The sequence below is a fragment of the Mesocricetus auratus genome, unplaced genomic scaffold (assembly GCF_017639785.1).
Source record: "Mesocricetus auratus isolate SY011 unplaced genomic scaffold, BCM_Maur_2.0 Super-Scaffold_100676, whole genome shotgun sequence".
NCBI classification, from domain to species: Eukaryota; Metazoa; Chordata; class Mammalia; order Rodentia; family Cricetidae; genus Mesocricetus; species Mesocricetus auratus.
Window position 1 is genome coordinate 185,910,185 of NW_024429266.1, and position 20,409 is coordinate 185,930,593.

Below are 20,409 nucleotides of genomic sequence, written 5' to 3' on the forward strand. Positions count from 1 at the left end.
CAAGTGCATGTGTGTGCATGAGTGTACAAGTGCATGTGTGTGCATGAGTGTACAAGTACATGTGTGTGCATGTGTGTGTATGTGGAGACCAGAGGGTGTGTGTGTGTGTGTGTGTGTGTATTTCACAATTACTTTATTCCCCTATCAGTGGACATGGAGGTTGTTTCCTGTCTTGGTTGTTGATTAAAGTGCTTCAAATTATCAAGAAAATGCAGAAATATATTTAAATCATTGGATTTTTAAAACATTTGTCTAAATATTTCTATTCTTTAATTTTGAATGATCTTCCTGCTATCTTCAAATCTTCATTTTTGAGTCCCTGGAATCCAGAGAGGAAAAATATAATATATCAGAAGAGGTATAAAACATAAATAATGGAAATTAAACACATTGTAGGGTGTACCATTATATGGACAGAAAAAACAAAAAACACAAAAAGTGGGCCTCAAAACTGGGAAAGGACTGAGGACCCTGAAAAGAAGGAAAGGAACAGAGATCGTGTGATATTGAAGTCTGGGGATGCCATAATCAGTATCACATGTTTGAGAGTCTGGAATGATCTTAATGTATACATTACTTAGGATAATCTTAGCTGCATGTTATCCCCCCAAAAAACCAACTCAATGAATTGAAATGATAGTAGTTACTACATAGACAGCAAGAAGTCTGAGGAAGGTGAATGGGAGTGTCGGTCTGGTCAGTGACTCAGTGATACCGTTAGGATTGTGGTTTCTTCCATTCTGCTCTCATGCTTCTGCCTCTTGGTCACAATGTGGCTGCAGGATTCCAGCTTAATGTATGAGATCACACCACCATCGGACGAAGGATGCCTGGGACTCCCGGGTAGCCTTCTTATGTCTCATGCTAGGAGAATAGGTCAGGGGCTCCCCAACCTTGTCGACAGCCAGGGCCTTGCTTGTTTTCGCGGGCTGAGGCTCTGGGGCAGGTGGTGAGGTTGCCACAGGACAGACTGAGAAAAGAGGAAGGAATGGCTGGAACTGCATAGGAAGCAGAACTGTCTCATCCAAAGCCTGCTCCAGGATGAATGTTCAGCTGCTCCAAGACCTGTTCTGCCCTGACAGTCAATGGTGAATTTCTCAAAGTCAAAGCAAGGATCTCTTCTGTCCATTCTACCCACAGGCCATGCACTGACCTCAGCTGTCCATCAGGAGGCTGGCACTGAGCCACCAGCTGCTTATCAAGGGCGGGACAGTGGTGACGTGCCACTCTTCCTATATGAGCCCAGCTTGGACCTCTGGTGGACGCTTGACACAGCCACATTTTCCCCAGGACAGTGTCTCTGGAGGACTCTGGGAGAAGCAGGGTTCTGGGCCCTGGGATTCAGAAGGAGCTCCGAAAGAGTCCAGGCAAGTGTGCATGTGGGTGTGAGGTTGTTCCTGGGAAATATGGGACTTCCTGGATATCAGGTATGCTAAAAGCTGGGCCGAATAAATGTTCTGTATGATGATAACGAGATCTCTTCTCAATCTCCCTCTCCCTCCCTCTCCCTCTCCCTCTCCCTCTCTCTCTCTCTCTCTCTCTCTCTCTCTCTCTCTCTCTCTCTCTCTCTCTCTCTCTCCTGTCAACTCTAAAGTGTGTTTCTGAGTCACCTAGTGCTACAAATGGGTCATCACCCACCCCAAGTCCTATATTCTCCACCAGCAAAAGGGGTGGGTAGACTTGGACCAAGGACAGCAGATAATGGCCATAGGCTGGGTGTTCCCAGGATATAGAAATTGGAAGACAGCCTGGAATCTTAAAGTATGCCCAGAAGACCTGGCAAATGTTCCTCTACAGGCACAGGTTTTGGGAGCAGCTAAAATAAGAGTCAATGGGAGGGGGAACCCATGAGGGGACAGCATAGTGGCAGGCAGTTGAGAGTGGCTTCTGGGATATCCCCTGGTGGGGCAAGAACACATGAGATAAGACTCAATTGCCCCTCATGATTTTGTTGTATTTTATGTCTCCCTAGAAGCTTCCATCAGAATGTCACCTGCTTCAGAGCAGTCATGAACTATTTTATTTCTCCTCTAAGTCTCCACAATTGCAATATTCAATCACGGTTTCTTGAGGCGCTCCTATAAAACAATCTGACCAGTCACGATTCTAGCGTTTCCCTTCACAGTGTTGTCATCAGTCTCTGTTGAGAACAGGCTAAGATGTGGCAGTGTCAGGCCTGAGGTCACTCTGAGGTCGACTTTCCTAGGGCTGTTGTAAGGAAACACAAGCCGGGTGATTCATAACACAAACATCCGGTCCCCCAGAGTTGGTGGCTGAGAGTTGGACATCAAGGTGCCTGGCAGGCTCTCGCTCCCTCTTTGGTGTGTGAGGCCCCTCCTGCCTCTCCGTATTTATTGGCCATCTCCACCAAGATCAGATATCCCACAGCTTGCAGCCATATTGCTCCAATTGTCTCTGTCCCACACAGCACTCTAGAACCCATGTGTCCTTTCTTGGGACAGCTCATTAGAATGCAGTCATGTTTGCTTTGGGGCCCCTGCCCCTCCAGCATGGCCTCATCTTAACTGATCGCACACACAAACTACTTTCTAAATGACATTGTGTTGTGAGGTACTGGGGCTTCACTAGAACCTTTTGTATGGTCAAAATTTACCCCAATAACATTAGTTTGTTCAGTATGATGAGGACATAAGGAGGGGAAAGGGATAAATGTCAACTGTGTCCCTTTGTGCTGCCTCGAAGTGTGAGGGACAAGTAAGGGCCTCTACTCCCGACAAGGTCTAGAGAAGTGTGCTGTGGCTGGGGTCCAGGGTACTACCCCACAATGCCACGCTCAAGAAGAGAAACTGTACCTTCCTGTCACTTCCCATGTCATAGGACAAGTAGGGCAGGGACCATGCAGAAAAGGACAAGGCAGCCTTAAATGTTGAGGGACGCTTGGAAACACCACCTGCCCAGCGCTGGGGATCTTAGAAGTCCCCACTGTCTTGGGGAGTTGAGTCTTGGCAGAACTGAAAATATCTCCCCTAGGAGGCTATGGACGGGTCCCTCATCCCTGGGAGACAAGAGCAACCTGATGCTCCCCAAGCCTGAATCTCAGTCCCTCTGCTCCCATCTTTGTTCCCCGACATCTGAGAAGCCCTCAGTCCTGAGGCCACCAGGCTATCAGAAGCCTGGCTGTGTGTTCTCTCATGCTGAGTATTCATTTCCAGGCCTACTGGTTTAAAATCAAGTTATTCCAGAAGGTTGTTAGTGAGATGCTGCCCCTGCTTCATTTACACATCCTGACCTGTCCTTTTAGTAGTTTCTTATGCACCCTTCCAGATCTGCTTTTTAAAATCTGTGTGTGTGTGTGTGTGTGTGTGTGTGTGTGTATCACAGTGCACAAGTGCAGCCCAGCTCTCTCCTTCAACCATAGGGGTCCTGGGGATCAAACTCAAGTCATCAGGCTTTGTAGCAGGCATCTTTGCCCCAGGCTGGTGTCAAACTCATCGTCCTCCTGCCTCAGCTTGCCCAGTGTTCTGTCCATTTCCTCGCTGTAGAGCCATACATAGCAGATGGCCCACACTTCTAAACCTCACCTTTTCCCCTTAACTCATCCTCATTTCTTCCCATGCAGCTTTCTCAGGGTCCTCCATTTGTTGAGACAGTGTCTCATGTAGCCCAGGCTGACTTTGAGCTCACTCACTATATAGCCAAGAATGACATTGCATGCTGGGATTATAGATGTGTATCTCCTGGTCATCAAACCCAGGGCTTTGGACAACCCTCAGCAATCGAGCCACATCTCTAGCTGGGAGATTCCCCATGTGTAGCACCCCATTGTAGGACAGCTGACAGGGAATTTTAAGTCATTTAGTGTCATAGGTAATGCTGGCCTGAGCTCACTGCCATTTTGTGTCTTAACATGTCTGAGTTACCTTTGAAGTAGTCAAAGGACCCAGAATTTAGCTTCTAATACCACGCTAGCAGCTGGCAGGCCCAGATACCAGCTGTCTCTACAAGTAATCCTAGCCTAGCTTCCTACTTCCAACTGACATCTTCCCCAACGCCTCTTCCAGTGTCTCATGGTTGGACCTGAGTGATGATGATGGCCTGTTGGCATCGCAGTAAGATTAAGAAGGAAAATTACCCTTAATGCTTACGTCATCCATAGAAGAAGATGAGAGCCAAGGAGGCTGATGTGTTCAGTTCAGAATGGGGAAGGCTAACTTCTCTGTAAATGGCACTCTATCTTATTTGACTAGCTGGGCCATTTCTTTCTTTGTCTTAAACCTCGAGCTTGCTTTGTGTTGTGAGGTCCATTCCTCCATCTCAAAGGCAGAAGGGAAGGAACTGGGCTGCCTGGTTGTTCTAACATTGTCTGGGTAGTGGCTTAGTAACTAGCAATAAAAAATGGGTAAAACTACGTGTGAGTTATTTTTCTCTCCGCTGCAATCAAATAGCATAGAGGCAGGAGGGTTTATTTGGCTCCCTGTGGGGAAGGCATGGGGGTGGCTTTTATCATTGGTGGTGGGAGCCTGCAGCATGACTTGCTGCTGCCATCTCAGTGCACCAGGAAGCAGAGAGCTTCGGCCCGGATACCCTTTATAAATCACAATCCCCTAGCTCTACCACCCTATATCTGTCAGCAAAGCCCCACATCTAAAAGATTCCAGAACCCTCCAAAGCAGTATCACCAGCTAGGGAAAAAGCATTCAAACTCACTAGCTTGCGGAGTGCAACCAGAATCTCATGTGTGGTGATATTAGGTAAGGACACAGCCCCAGAGAAGAAGTTTCACCACCATCCATAGCTCCTTTGGACCCCAAACATAGATATTGAGCAACCTCTTCATGCCAGGCCCTGCTGGTTTGAGAGATAAGATGAAAGAGTTACATCCTGATGCCTACAGCTCTTTTAGGACGGAGTAGCAGCAAACTGCAGTGTTACTAGGTAAATGTGTCAGCTCGTTCTTGAAACAAAAGAAATCACCCCACAGTCAGGAAGCTGGCAGTTCCTGACTTTCTTGAATCTTCACCATTCTTTCTTTCTTCTTCTTCTTCTTTTTTTTAAACAATGCCTGATGCAGGAAGGAAGTGGGGGCCCGGAAGGGGAGGATGTGCGCTAAGGTGTTGAGCCATCCTGCCCACAATTCTGATGTCTGGCCATGACAACGGCCAGATGGGCTGAGCCTGGTTTCAGTTTTTCAGATCCCTTCTCTAGCCTGTGAGCCAGGTGGCCTCCTCGTTGGACATTCACGTCTTCCCAATGAAGGTAATGAAACCAGGCAGCCACTGGGCAGAGGACGGGAGGGTCAGGACCAGAAGGCATGACTGATGGGTCGCAGTATTCTGCAACATCCTCAGAGGTGGGATCTTCAGACTTGCAGGCCTGAGCTGCTCGTTGCTTTCGTGGCTTTGTACTGATGCTACTCCCACCCTCCACGGCCCCCAGTTTGCATTCGGTGTTATCCTGAGTAACTGAGTTTTGCTTTGAGCTGATTTTTTCTCCGAGTGCGTCTGTAACAAACCACACCAGCCTGCAGGCAGAGCGGGAGGGGAAGGAGCCTGCCGTTTCTCAGACAATGCTCTGGTCTGTGGTCACAGCTGGTGCTGGCAGGGACACTGTAGAAATGAAGGTGCTGAAACAGCTTGCTGAGGTCTCCTGCTTCAGATGAAGGAAAAATTTAAAAGTACTTGTGGTGGGTTGAAAAGGACAACAGACTCCTGGTGGGGTCCAGACAAACGGCATTTCTAGTGACTGTCTCTGTGCTGATCTCCATGTGGTAACTCGAGATGTGTCCTGTACCCTTCCTGTCCTGAAGGAACTAGTGATGGGAAGGGAACCAAAATACATAGCTTACTCAACCCTTTCCAGCTTTGCTCCTTAGAGAAATTAGCTGTAGTCCTAATGAGGTCAGTGCTGCCCCCTAGAGGACAGAGTCTAAGTTGTCAGAGAAATTATACCCGAAGCCATAATTTTGCTAGAAGTATAAATGGCATACGGGTAAAGTCTTGAGGTGGTGTGGATCCTTTCCCCTTTCATGCAATCTGTCTATCTGTCTATATTAGAGCATTTCCAAACACTCAGTGAACTGCAAGGCCTCAGTGTAGCGTGCACTTCCTGTGAAAGCAGGAAGTCACCCATTGGTTTCAGCATTGGGGTGGAGGTGCTTCGGAAGTTGTTAGGGTCAGAGTTTGGGCTCTTGCAGTGACACAGCTTGTCCACGTGTCCCCCTATAAGACAACAAAGAGACAAATGAGGAGAAAACTCAGTGGAATAAGTGTTTGAGAGCCTGAGTTTAATCCCCAGTATTCACAGAGGAAAGCTGGGTGGGGTAGCAGCTGCGTGTAATCCCGGGGAGATAAAGACTAGCAGATCCTGGGGAGGGGAGCTCACCCGGCAGCCAGCCTATCCTAGTCAGTGAGCCCCAGGTCCCACTGAGAGCTCTTGGTTCCTCGACATTCACCTCAAGGGGCTGGGGAGGTAGCTTGGTTGGGAGGATTGCCCAGCACACTTAAGACCCTGGGTTCCATTGCCAGCCATGCTCGAGACCCCACGTGGTGATGCATGTTTATAATTGGAAGGCAGAGGAGGGGGGCTCAGAAGTTGAAGATTATCCTTGGCCGCATGACAACCTCGAGGACAGTCTGAGATTCATAAGATACTGTCTCAAGAAAAAAAAATCATCCTGGGACCCTGCCAAACCCCTCCCACCTCTACGTCTCTCTCTACACTTTTGTTAAAGAGAATGGTAAAGGTTGTGCTGTGTCTCCATCATTTGAATGAGACTTTCAGATTGGGGTGTGTGTGTCGTGGCCTGCGCCACATCACAGCATAGCCCCTCCTTGCGGCGCTGTGCTTGTATAAGAGGCCTCGCCCATGCACATGAGTAACGCCCTCCTTCGCTTTCTCCCCTTTTCCATTTGTAGTCGGTTTTGGTCATCCGTGCTTCCGTTAAAGCTGTTTCCTTCTTCCTCTCCTCACACACAGGCTGAAAAGGGATTTGTCATCCCTTAGCCTTACGCTGGAAAAACACATCCTGGGCCTCCTACACGGACCTGTTACTCACCTTTACTTCCTATGGGAAGCCATTGGTCTTCCATTCAGTTTAATGTGTCCATTGTCAGGCCGTGTTTGCACTGACTGCTCGGTCATACGACTCAGGGCAGTCATTGTGACCATCTTCATATTGGCTTACATGCCATTAAAAATTGTGAATTTGGGGGCTGGAGAGATGGCTCAGCACCTAAGTGCTCTGGCTGTTCTTCCAGAGGACATGGGTTCAATTCCCAGTACCCACATAGTGAGCCACAACCACCTGTAACTTCAGTCTCAGGGATCTGACACTCTTTTCTGGCTCTATGGGCTTGTGGTACACAGACATCTGTGCAGGTAAAACACCTATACACATAAAAATAAACAATACAGCTTTTTAAAAAATACTGAAAGTTGTGGGGTGATGGGGGAAGTCCTTCTGTGTATATGCTTATCTTATTGGTTGCTGAATAAAGCACTGTTGGCTAGTAGGGAAGCAAGGTAGATGGGACTAAGAGTCAAGGAGGATTCTGGGAAAGAGAGGCACAGAATTACGATGTAGGACGCTGGAGAATTAAGAGGTCCGTAACCTTTCTCTGGTAAGAGACATGGAAATACTCAGATTAGCAATTATAGGTTAAATATTAAGTCAGAGCTAGCCAATAAGAAATCATAGCGAACAGCTGACAGCTCCATAATTAATATAGTGTCTTGTCGAGGGAAGTCCTGTGCATTTGTCAATAAAGTACTGTTGAGCCTATAGGGAACCAAGATAGGAGGGACTAGGAGTCCAGGAGAACTCTGGGAAGGAGAAACACAGGGAGTCGAGATGTAACGCCATTGGGGTAGGAAGCCCGGAAACCTCTCCGGTAAGAGACATACTTAGATTAACAATTATGGGGTAATTACTTAAGTCAGAGCTAGCCAGTTAGAAACAAGCAAGGCCAACAGCTTCATAATTAATATAGCCTCCTGTGTGTTTATTTGGGACTGATGCAGATCTGGAACCAGGCGGGCGGGAAGGCTCCTCTCAAGAGTGTCTTGTGTGTTATTTGGGGGCTGGAACTGCAGCAGGGCCCAGGCAGCTGGAGAGAAGACTACACGTTACAGTGGGGTTTTCCCCCTTTAAAACTACAGTTACAGCTAAATGATACAGATAGTGGAGCTAGTTCATCTAGAAATCTTATTCCAGGAGGTAGAATGTGAGTGCTTCCAAATATTTGCCATGGAGATGAAGCACTTGGGATACCATAGCATTAAAGGGTCTCTAAGGTTGGGAACATCTGTGTGGAACTGTAGCTGATTGCCTGAAGTTGCGTGACTGAGCCCTTGACTTTCTGGTGCTCAGTCAGATCGTGAAGCAGCATGTATAGTCCACTGTCCCACACTGGCTCTTTCGTGAATGTGGGCAGATCATTATGTCCCACCCTCTGAAGGTCTGTTGACACTTGCAGCATCATTGGGAGGGTCTGCTGTTGAAGTAAACCCTGCATCCCTTCCTGCAGACTTCTCCAAAGGGATCATTGCATACCGTCTTCAGGCCACCAGTCTGGACTGAGAACAGTTAACCTAGAAGTGTGCCTAGTTAATGATCAGCCAGTTTCTCATGTGTGGAGGCATCTCCAGGATGCAGGAGTCAGCTCCATGCCTTGCTTTCTGCCGACTTACACAACGTAACTTTCATTAATGATGCCCAAGAAGCAGAGTCCTCCCTGATTCCAAGGCTGGCTCAGCAGGAGAGGAGCTGAGAGGCTTCCAGACGGCCATACAGGAACTCACAGACTGCATTAGTGGATCTTGTATGTGACTCCCAGACCTGATTTGGAACAGTGAGCTCAGAAAGGGCCAGTAGTGTGGGAGCAGAAATGTCACCTGAGGATGATTCTGTTTTCTAAATGTATCTGGCAAGAAGCATCTAGGGACAGCAATGTCTTGACTAGGGGAAGGGGCAGGGCCTGGTTAAGTTTTGGGGGGGTTGGGGAAGGAGAGTAACAGATGAGTTATTCTTAGTATCTAGTTGTGAGCTTTGTTGACATTTGATGACCCATTGTCCTTGAAATGAACAGATGACATAGGAATACATTTGTTTCATTTTGTAAGAATAATGATTTTACAGAGGGAGAGCTCTTTCTTCCCTGAATGGATGAGATCATTTGATATTGCCAGGTAGATCTCCTTCCCCTAATGATTCTCTGACTCTGCCTTTGTTTTCATGCTGTATATGTATGTGTGTGCATGTTTGAGCATGTGTGTGTGTGTGTGTGTATTTGTGTGTGTCTGTGCATGTGTGTATGTGTGTGTGTATTTGTGTGTGTCTGTGCGTGTGTGTGTGTGTGTGTGTGTCTGTGTGTGTGTGTGTGTGTGTGTGTGTGTGTCTAAATCTTGGTTCTTGTCTGTGAGAAACAACATGCAATGTTTGCCTTTCTTTTCTGTCTCCCATTTCCCTCTGCTCCCATTCCCTTTAGACTCTTTCCTCCCCTGGTATGGTCCCTGCCTATGTGCTTATCTTATTCAGATCCTGCATATGAGAGAACACAGGCAGTCTTTTGTCCTATTTAACAGCATAATGATCTCTATGTCCATTCATTGACCTGCATGTGACAATTCTGTTCCCTATGGCAGAATAAACTCCACCATGCAGACATACCACACTATGATTGTCACTTTATCTGTTGTTGACCAGCATTTAGACTGATTCCATATCTTCATCTTCACCATTGTGACTAATTCTGCAGTAAACATAGATGTGAACATGTCTCTGTGGTACCCTGGTACAGAGTCCTCCAGGTATGTTCCCAGGAGTGGTATGGCTGGATCATGTGACAGTTTGGTTTTAGTTGGGTTTATCCTGTCTTAATGTTGAGAGAGATGCTGGACACAGACTAGAAAGAAGCTGTGGGACTTGAAGACTAGTTTTGGAATCCCCTAGATGGGAAAGGGGTGAGGGAGAGACCGTCTGGACATTATCTTGCTTCTGGAAATCCTATCACCATTCTAGCCCATTAGGTTGGGTAAGGAGAAGAGCCTGCCCCATGAGACTGTGATCTGGGGCTGAGATTAGGAACGGGGATAGAGCCAAAACCAACACAAGGATCATTGTCGCTATTGCTAGCCCCTCCTGGGGCACTTTCCCTAGAAACAACTGAGCAATAATGATGTCTCCGTCCTGCTTGGCAAAACTAGGGAGCATCTCCAGAGTGGCTGGATGGGTAGATAAAGGCATACTAAAAGATTCTCTGAGTCATGGAGAGAAAAATGACCTCCAAGGAAAGGGCATGGCAGACTCCAGACACTGATTGTTCCTTTAGGCTCAGCCACAAGAAACCCCACTGGGAGCCAGACAGACAGATCTGGGGCCTCAGAGGGCTCAGAGTCCAGCAACAAGACTCGGAGGTCAGGATGCACCATGGATCACTTAATCAGCGTGAGCAGAAATACTGAGGAGGGTGCATGGCCCTCCATGCACAAGAACATACAACCAAAGACCTGGAGCAATGTGAAGATCCTGTTGTCCAGCCCAAGCCAATCACAGGTGAAATCCAAAGCTCAGAGCAGGGAAAAAATCATCAAAGGTGGCCTGGGCTAGTTTGTGAATGATATGGGAACAGAAGCCACTTCTATACCACCCCACCCCATCCCAATCTTGTTTTCATTGGAGCCTGGGAAGGGTTGACATATGTAGTGAGGGCCAGCTGTATCAGCATCTTCATGGATTTCTTTAGACCAAGAGGCTTTTAATGAGGAATATAATGGATAGGAGAGGTGGATACTGGTCATAGCCTGCCTACATGACCACAGTCCTGTATTCGTATAGGCAGGAGCTATTCTAAGTAAAGGGTTAGTCCCCTGTGTTGTCATCAGAGATAGTAAGCATGCACAATGCAGTTGCTAAGAAACTGGTCAGCTCTCAGCCACAGCAGAACACTATACCTCCCAGCCCCGTTCCTTGCTTCCGTTCTCTTAGTGTCTGTGCTGGTCTATGTTAGGGCTTCTTAAATGTTTATCCTCATGAGCTATTTTCACCTGAGATATTTATATGTGATCTGGGCTTATAGATATATAAAATAAGAATACAAATGAATATTCACTAGTAGTAAACCATAATAAAATTTATTTTAAAACAATTATTTGATAGCATAATCTTTCTATTTGTTAAAGAGGAGAGAGATTTTGCATACCAGTAAGGCAGCTGTGTGTGTTTGTTTTTACACAAAAAGTTGTAAAAGTTTACACAAAATATTGACTGAATATTTGACACTGTACCTTTAATCAATATTTTGACTTTAACCAATACTAAAAATGCTGTGTCTATAAATACACAGTAAAAAGTAGCAGAAATATGTTTAGGGTGCTTTAAGAAGTCATTGGAAAGTCTGTCCTAATTCCAGGCCAAAATTCATTTTTAAATGAAACTCAAGTCAGCAATTCAAACACCAATTAAAATTTTGTTACTTCCTAGTTAGTGTGTGTGTGTGGTGTGGTATGGTGTGTGTGTGTGTGTGTGTGTGTGTGTGTGTGTGACATCATGTGTATGGAGATCAGAGGACAAGTTTCCAGAGTCCTTTCTTTTACTGTATGAGTCCAGAGGACTGAAGTCAGGCAGTAAGGCTTGGCGGCAGACACCTTGTCCTTCTGAGCCTTGTCCTTCACCAGCCCTGAACACGAGTTTCTAAAACCAGGCGTATAACACGGCACAATTTAGAGCGATAATGATTTAACATTAAGGAATGTGATAGGAAGAGCCTTGGTTTCCCACAATTAAATCATCGTGTTTCTATGGGACGAGAAAGTGCTGCATGTGTAGTTCGTGACGTGCAGTGGTCTGTCATCCGAGCTGAGATGTTCGGGTTGCATGCTTCAGGGTTGTCTGGTGTGATGGTGTGCACGGCACATAGTGCACTCATTCTGTGTTCAGAGACCAAGGTGGCTCAGAAGTCATGCCACGTAGCATGGACAAGCACTGACGCATAACACTTTGGATTCATTGCATGTTTGGTTTTTGAATTAATTGTTGGTCATTGTGTGTTCAGAAACCTGTTAACTGTTACCAAATTTCTCACGACCCCCAAGCTCCATTACCCAATCCTATGCAAGGCTGCAGCCCACATTTAAGAAGCTAGAGTCCAGTTCCTAGATCTAGATTGTGGCTCTGTGCTGGTCTGGTCTCTGCTTTCCTCGCCTTACCTCAAGCTTCCATACGGCCTTCAGAATGCTCAGGACTCTCTGATGACTGTCTGTGTGGCCCTGGGCATGTTACCTAACAGTTCAGAGCATAGAGTGAGGATGAAGATGGACAGTATCCCACAGAGTCTGTCAAGGCAGCTAAGGTGTCTGGCTTAATGCCTGCAGTATGCTCCCATATGAACTCCCATTCTGAAACCCACTCTACAAGTAAAGGAGTAGTCCTGTTAGAATTCAAAGAATCCAGGAGCTCACTGAGGTCTGCATGTGCTACTCACTGTGCTGGGAACCGGGCTTCTAAAGGTAAATGACCCTCAGATGTAAACAACCAAGTGTAACATAAGTGGAAGCAATGACCTTAACAAGAAATGCAAAGGCTGTGAGAATAAGCTGCCAGGCCACTTGGCACAGGCCAGAACCTGACTCTCTGGACCCATTCCCACCCCTCCACTCCATCCTGGGATGACGCCAATCATCCGCTTCCATTGTCCTGATTACATCCTACGCTTCTCCCATCCTCCTGCCTCCTTCTCACTCCTCTGACCTGACTTGCCCTCCTCGTCTTCTGTATGCCCACCCCTACTTCCCAGCTGAAGCCATTACCCTCATCGTTGTCCGTTATTATCTGTCCTAATTTATTTTGAAAATTTTTATCATAAAAGTAATAAATGTGTATATAAAACAGGAAAGAAGAAAGGACCCCCATAAGCCCAGTAAGCAGATAAACACCACTCACCCTGATTTTCTTCTGTTCTTTTTTTCAGTCTCTCTCTCCCTCCTTCCTTTCCTCCCTCCCTCCCTTCCTCCCTCCCTCTGACTGGTTTCGGTTTCTCATGTACATTTATTTTAACTGGGCTGTAAGGTACTGAGACCAGAAAATGCCCATGTGCCGGTGGCTTCATGCTGCCATTACTGAACACAACTTCTTGAACCTGGAGTCCCTTTATAATGGCTGATAGGAAGCCTCCAGGTGAACTTGCTTGGCTTTGAAACCTACTTAATTCCTGCTGGGAAGACACTCTCTGAATCTGAGAACCAGGAAGACCTGGCCAGTCAACCCTGCTACAGAGTGGTTTAGGAGAGGGACCTGATCTAGCAGCTGACTGGGTCCTGGCCTGGGGTGAAGTGGATTCTAGATCCTGTTCAGATTCTCCTAAAATGCAGTCCCAGTTGCTGCCATGCTCTGGTCTTGCTTTAGGGCAACACAGTTGATCTTGGCCACTTTAATCCCCTGTAATAAAAAGCGCTTCTGAGTTCCACCCAGAGGGGAGCAGTGAGGTTTTGATACAAACTCTTGTTTAGACTACAACTCAAAAGGCTCTGGGGCTAGGCCCAGAAAGAGAAATAATGGCCGTTTTCCTAAAAGCTCAGTGTGAGTTGCCGAGAACAGGGCCAGGAGGGAAACTCACACTCCGGCCACAGGGGAAAGGGAAGGAAAGTGAAAAGGATAAGCCTCAGGAGACCTCCCAGGACCCTTTAAGTCACAGGTGGAGATGGAGAGGCAGGCTGGGATACGCTGCTGGGTTTCTGTCCTTTGAGACAGAATGTAGGGAATCCCCCAGTAAGGCTGGCATGGTGTGGGAAGCAGCCGCAGCGTGATGAGCCAATTTGCTGTCTGAGTTTATTATTTGGGTGTGACAGGATGTTTGTAATTCATAGGTCTCTTCCCCGTCCCCCCACCCCCTTGAAAAGGAATGTGACCTCGTGGAGGCCATTTGTAGGCAGAGTTTTCCCGTCCCGCGGCTGCTTCCCAAATAACCACAGAAGAGTCTTATTATTAATTATAAATGTTCAGCCAATAGCCCAGGCTTATTACTAACAACTTAACCCATTTCTACTCACTGATCTATGTACTGCCACGTGGCTCATGGCTTTGTCTGTCTTTCCGCATGTCTCGCTTCCTCTGCGTCCCTGGCTACTCCACTGACAATGCCCTTCTTTCTCCCAACAGTCTCAGTTTGGCCATGCTGCCTCTACTTCCTGCCTGGCTACTGGTCAATCAGTTATTTAGTAACCATTGAGAGTAATATATATTCACAGTGTACAGAAGAGTTATCCCATAGCAGCCATTTCTAGAATTCGATATCTAGGAAAGTTTGTGAGGGTCAAGAAAAACTCATGAGGTTTTGACTTCTGATAAAAGATGTGGGAGATCAATTCGAAGTGAAGACTACCTGGAAACGAACAAATCACTGATTTGGGTTGGTGCTGAGAAGCCTCTTGTTTTTGGAGCAATGGAGAGCAAAGAGGGGAGAAGATGGAGAAGAGGGAGAAGAGGGAGGAGATGAAGAAGGAAGAAGAGGGAGAAGAAGAGGGAGAAGAGGAAGAAGAGGGAGAAGAGGAAGAAGAAGAGGAAGAAGAGGGAGAAGAAGGAGAAGAGGAAGAAGAGGGAGAAGAAGAAGGAGGAAGAGGAAGAAGAGGGAGAAGAGGAAGAAGAGGGAGAAGAGGGAGAAGAAGGAGAAGAAGAGGGAGAAGAGGAAGAAGGGGGAAGAGGAGAAGAGGAGAAGAGGAGGAAGAGGGAAAGGACAGTGTTTGCAGCTTACACACCATTGAGAAGAAGTGAAGGGTGGAGTCTAGTGACTCCCTGGTCACCAGAGAGGACAGGAGGAGTTGGGAGCCCAGCACCTTGCCTAAGGTCAGGACTGAATTCAGTACCCACGTGGCAGCTAGCAATTGTTAGCCACTACAGTTCCAGGCGGCACTTTCTACCCTCCCTGGGCACTGCATAGACATGGTGCATAGATCTTCATGCAGGCAAAACATCCGCTCATAAAATAAAAATAAATCTCGAAAAGTTGAAAACCATAGCAATGCACTTAGCACCTGGTGACCACCAAGAATGCGGCAGGCCCCTGGCCGAGGGCTCCACATGGTGACCACCAAGAATGCGGCAGGCCCCTGGCCGAGGGCTCCACATGGTGACCACCAAGAATGCGGCAGGCCCCTGGCCGAGGGCTCCACACGGGGTTTGCTTGATTACCTTCACCGTGACTTCACCATGGAGGCGGTGTTTTGTACATGTTCAGAGACTAAAGCAATCTAAAGATCACCGCTGTGGGCCCCGCACATGCTGCCCTAGTACTTAAACCTAAGGCTGCTTAGATTCAAAGCCCTGTGTTATTTGAACAAAGAAAACATAACAATGCCCACTGGAGGGGGCACATGGGAGCTGAGCACAGGCTCTCAAGCCTCTGTGTAAGGCTCTCGTCACTCATTTGAAGGCCACTCTGCCAAGCTGGAAGGGCTTGAAGATAAACATGTCACGTGAGAGGGTCCAGGTGAGACATCTGCAGTGACAGACCTAGCCTTCCACCAGCTGTCAGCCAGGAGCTGCAACTGCAGGCATGTTTTTATTGCAAATGAGATAGTGCAATCTTTGAAAGTCATATGAGAGTGTTGGTGTACTGCAGATAAGACGGTAACTCATAAATGATGAGTGTAAATGGCAGACATCTTTGTGGACCCTAAAATGCCATATGAAAGTTTTCTGGTTATCAGTGTTGACATTATTCAACTAATGATGTGTACAGGGTGTTCACCGTAGTCTGGATTACAGAGACACTCCCTGGAAAAACTAATAGCACCTGAAGGATATATTGTGAGCCAAATTATGTGCCCCAACTGGACCAGAGCACCAGGAAAGTCCTAGGGGGTGTTTGTGGAGGTACTTTAGGACAAGCTCAGTGTGCAGGGCCCTGACTAGCCAGATATCTTCAGCGCTGGCCACCCTGCCCAGTGTGGACACCCGGCTTCATGTTCAGCCTTGAGCAGTCTGAGTGTTTCAGAGCACAGATGGAAGGTACTTAGCAACCTGAAGACAAGCCCAGGACAGGTAAGAGGCCAGAAATCTAGTCACCACCATCTGGAAAAGAAAGGGATCACTCCCGAGGCAAGCTCCCAGGCATGGTTCATTCCCTTTCTAAATAGGATCCCTCCCAGGAACATCCAAATCTGGGTCTAGGGAGACTGCTCAGGGGGTAAAGCACTTGCTGTGCAAGCGTGAGGTTCTGAGTTCTGACCCCAGTGGTGAGTACTTGCAATCCCAGTGCTGGGATGCAGAGGCAGGAGGCTCCCTGGGGTTCACTGGCCATCCAGCCTAGCCAAATCTGTGAGCTCCAGGATCAATGAGAAACCTTGTCTGGAGAAAACGAAACGTTTGAGGGGCAATTAAGAAAGATGCCTGATGTCACCCTCCAACCTTCTTGCACACACACACACACACACACACACACACGCATCCACATGCCACACCCACACTGACACCCACACTAGACAAATATGAGCAGGATAGAACACCTGCATCCATCCCTTTCTAAAGTTGGGCGTTGAGCCCCACCTCCTCCTCCAAAGATGGCTCTGACATTTCAGCCACCAGCTGTCACCCCCCCCACACACACACCCTTGGCATCCTGCCCTATAGAACTGCTGTGTCATCCAGCCAGCCATTGAAGCTCCTTCATGGTGATTTTGCTAGCTGGCTCTGTCATCACTGGTTGTGCCCACCCCTCCCCCAATTCCTAGCCTTCTGTGACCTCTCCAGGAGATAATCATATACAGACTTGGAACACCTCTCAATGCCTGGGTGGTAGCCCACCTTGTTCCAAAGATGGGAAAGGGGGCCATTTCCTTATTAGAAATGCACACCCTGTTTGTAACTAACTTTTTATTTTGCTGGGCCCACCATCTCTTCTTTTAGAACATGCGTCTTTTGAGAATCAGGCTGGTCTCTGGCACTCTCAGTCTCCACTTCTGAGCATCTGTCTGACCTCTCTTGGCTGTAATCAGGGACAATGTCTGGCTGGATCCTAAGTGAATGGCTCCTGTCCCTCCCCAATCCTGCCTCTCCTGATGTTGGCTGCTTGCACACGGCCTTGTCCTTTTCTTTTACTTGAGCAATTCCAAGTTACTGCAGTGAATGGGAGTTGGCAGGTTGGGGGAAAGATGCATTCAGTAAGTGCAAGTGTGACTGAATCCGAGGTAGGAGCCCAGAGGAGGGGGCTAGGTCCTGGGGTATCCTGTTGGCTGCTTCTGGCACAGACAGTTTAGGGAAGAAAGGCCTTATTTTGGCTCACTCTTTCAGAGGATTCAGTGCACAGCTGCTTGTCTCATACTCTCCAGAACATATCACGGTGACAGGAACACGAAGTGGTAGGGACTTTATGGTGGACAGCAAGCAAAGCTAGACTGAGAGAGAGAGAGAGAGAGAGAGAGAGAGAGAGAGAGAGAGAGAGAGAGAGGAGGACATGGAGGAGGTGGAGGAGGAGGAGGAAGAGGTGGAGGAAGAGGAGGAAGAGGACGACGACGAGGAGGAGGAGGAGGAGGAGGAAAAGGCGAGCAGGGTCAAGATATCACCAAGGACATGCCCAAGTGAGTGACTTCCTCTCTGTAGACACCACCTCCTAAAGTTCTCAGGATATTTCATATTCAAACCATAGCAGGTGCTCAGTAGCTCCCAGAAGGCTCCAGCTACAAATAGAAGCAAGGTCAGTTACAAGCAGTCTGTAGAATAATGGAACACACACTGGCCTAGAAGAAAGGGACTTGAGAATCCTCTTCACCCACTAAGACTTGTGTCTTATGTAACCTTGAAAAGGCCTTGTAAGTCTCAAAGGGCATGTCTTTGTGAAATTGCTTCATAAACCTGGAAATGGCATCACCCTGCAGTCTGGCCTCTGCCTACTGGGTTGAAATGTGTTTCTTACTCACTTAAGTTAGAGAGGTCAATATTGTTATTTACAAAGATGTTTTTCTCCCCGTTTCGTAAATATAGTAATAGACTGTAATAAAAAATGAGAAAATATAGCACACTGGTTCTCAACCTTCCTAATGCCGTGAACCTTTAATACAATTCCTCATGTTGTGGTGACATGCCTTCCCCAAGCTATAAAGTTGTTTTCATTGCTACTTCATAACTATAATTTAGCTACTGTTATGAACTGTAATGTAAATATCTGACGTGCAGGACATCTGATATTGGAACCCTGTGAAACTGTTGTTCAACTCCCAAAGGAGTCAGGACCCCCAATTTGAGCACCGCTGATATAGAAGACAATCAGAAAAGCCTCTTTAAGATTTCCAGCTAGACAGAGCACCGCCATACTAAGAGCTGATGCCTAACTAGCGGAACTAGGCCACTAGGGTCTGTACTGGGCTTGTATTTTATCTGCAGTCCTCTCTGTCTCTCTCCCTCTGCCCACCTTGTCCTCCCTGTCACCAATACAGCCTCCGCAGGGCCCAGAAGCAAGAGATCTGGCTAACCACAGGCTGAAAACTCTGAAACCTCGAGCCAAAAAAATCTTTCCTCCTTCAGGGACTGAATAGCCAACCAAGAAGCACAGCTATTAACATCTGGCATATATGGCCTTTGTCATGGAAGCACTTGAGGTGTCTGCAGCTGGGAACAGGGCAGGGCAGCATTTTCCCTCAGTCCTCCCACTACCCTGGCTTTGCTGAGGGCTGCTGGTGGGAACCAGCATAAGAGGAAGCCTCCCCACTGTGGTTGCTGGCAGAATCCTGGACTCAGTGAGCACCCAGTAGGTGTCTTGGAAGAAGAATGCCCCCCCCATCGCTTTTCACTGACTATGCTTATCGAGTGTGTGTACTTATTGCTTGTCCCTCCCCATGGTGTGTGCGTGCTAAAGTCACCTGCTGCTGACTCCTGGCATGGGGACGGTGGCCTCACACAGAACTGGGAGCACTGGATGAGTGTTTGCCTCACTTGGATTGGGTGCATGAGTTCCAGAGAAGCCGGAGTCTTCGATGCTATCCATCCGGTCTCCCAGATCTAGCTGCAGCTTGAGCTCTGGCTTCAGTGTAAAGAACGAAAGCTAATCCCATCTCTTATTGCTCCTTCAACATTTCAGGTATGCTATCAGTCCATGCTGCCTAGCACGGTGGCCAAGATATACTGCAACAGTCTTTCTTGGTTCAGTCTATCCACTCTAACCCCATGCCTTCCCTGTTCCAAAGCCTATTCCTCTTTCTAGCACTATTTTAGTCTACTTTCTGTTACCCTAACAAAATACCCATGGCTGGGTACTGTTTGAAGAAAAGATGTGGATGTAGACCATTACCCGCAACTGGATCATACATAGCATCCTGGAGAGATTGCTCATGAGAGTAAGAGATCACATAGCAAGACAGGAAGCAGAAAGCAGTTCAGGGTTTGGGCTTTGGCTTTTGCTTTTGTGAGAACTAACACCAGTCCAAGGGTCTTGCTTCCAGTCAACTCCCATTAGGCACCACTTCAAGGTCTCCCCACCTCAATATTGGCACACTGTGGACCCAGTTTCCAAAGTACAGGCTCTTGGGTTTCAACCACAACCAAATCACAGTGAATCCTTTTTAGTGGGCTTTCTTGTAAACCCCACTGCATCTCTGAATTAGGCAGGCCCATGGATCTGGCTGCAGTCTGCATCTTGCCTTCGAGGTGAACTTTGGTGCTGTGGGTAGCATCAGCAGAAGGCAGTAATTTCAGGAGGATTTGCAGAGAACTGCATCTTCTGGCATGGCATGGACCCCAACAGGCCGGGCTAGGGCTGCTAAGCAGGCTTCCCAGGGAAGTACCCTCACCTTCCCCCTTCTTCTCTACAACTTGGAAGAGGGGGACTAGGCCCATTTCCCTCTGGGATTTTGCATCCTGCTCGGAGGGGCATTTTCTATCACCCTTTCCCTAGGTGCAATAAAGCCCCTTCCACTGGATCTCCAGTGACAAAGTGTGATTGAGTTCTTATGGGGCTTTAAATGGGATTCAAGCCACCAGTAGCAAAAGACCCTCCCTGTGTGAGGAGCTGCCCTTTATCAGTCACCAGTCACCAGGGCTGAGAGCTCCAGGTAAGCAAGCGACAACAGGCCTAGAGGTTTCCCCTGTCCTCAAGGCTCTCAGCCATAGACCATGAGCATACATACCACTGCCATTGCTGCTTTAGTAAAGTTACACGGGGAGTGGTTCTAAACCCACCACAGATGCTACACTCCATGGATGTCCAAGCCATGGCAGAACATGCTGTGATACTTCTGTGTAACCGCAACACTGTCTCTCAAAGGCTGCAAAGCATGCATAGAAGAGTAATGAGGACGAATGCTGTGCAAATGATCATTAGACTGCACTGTGTAGTTGGAAGTTTTTCTCTGTCTCACCCAGTCCCACTGGACTGGTTTCTCTCCCGCCTACCGGGTACCCCCGGCCGCTTATGAAATAACACTCTGAGGCTTACTATCGATTGCAATTGTTTGGCCAATGGTTCA

At 47.6% G+C, this 20,409-nt stretch overlaps 1 protein-coding gene across 5 annotated transcripts in view; it reads left to right on the forward strand.

Annotated features, from left to right (window-relative positions):
* The window catches only part of Cracr2a (calcium release activated channel regulator 2A), a 104,830-nt gene that overhangs the window by 13,819 nt on the left and 70,602 nt on the right, over positions 1 to 20,409 (forward strand). For 3 of the 5 annotated variants that reach the window (XM_040738163.1, XM_040738166.1, XM_040738167.1), the window contains exon 2: positions 1,141 to 1,367. The exons of 1 other annotated variant lie outside the window; for it this stretch is intronic. The gene's annotated coding sequence lies outside the window, so the exon portion shown is untranslated. Of the gene's footprint in view, positions 1 to 1,140; positions 1,368 to 5,063; positions 5,218 to 20,409 lie in introns of those variants that run through there. One more of the 5 variants, XM_005084097.3, reaches the window with a different exon arrangement.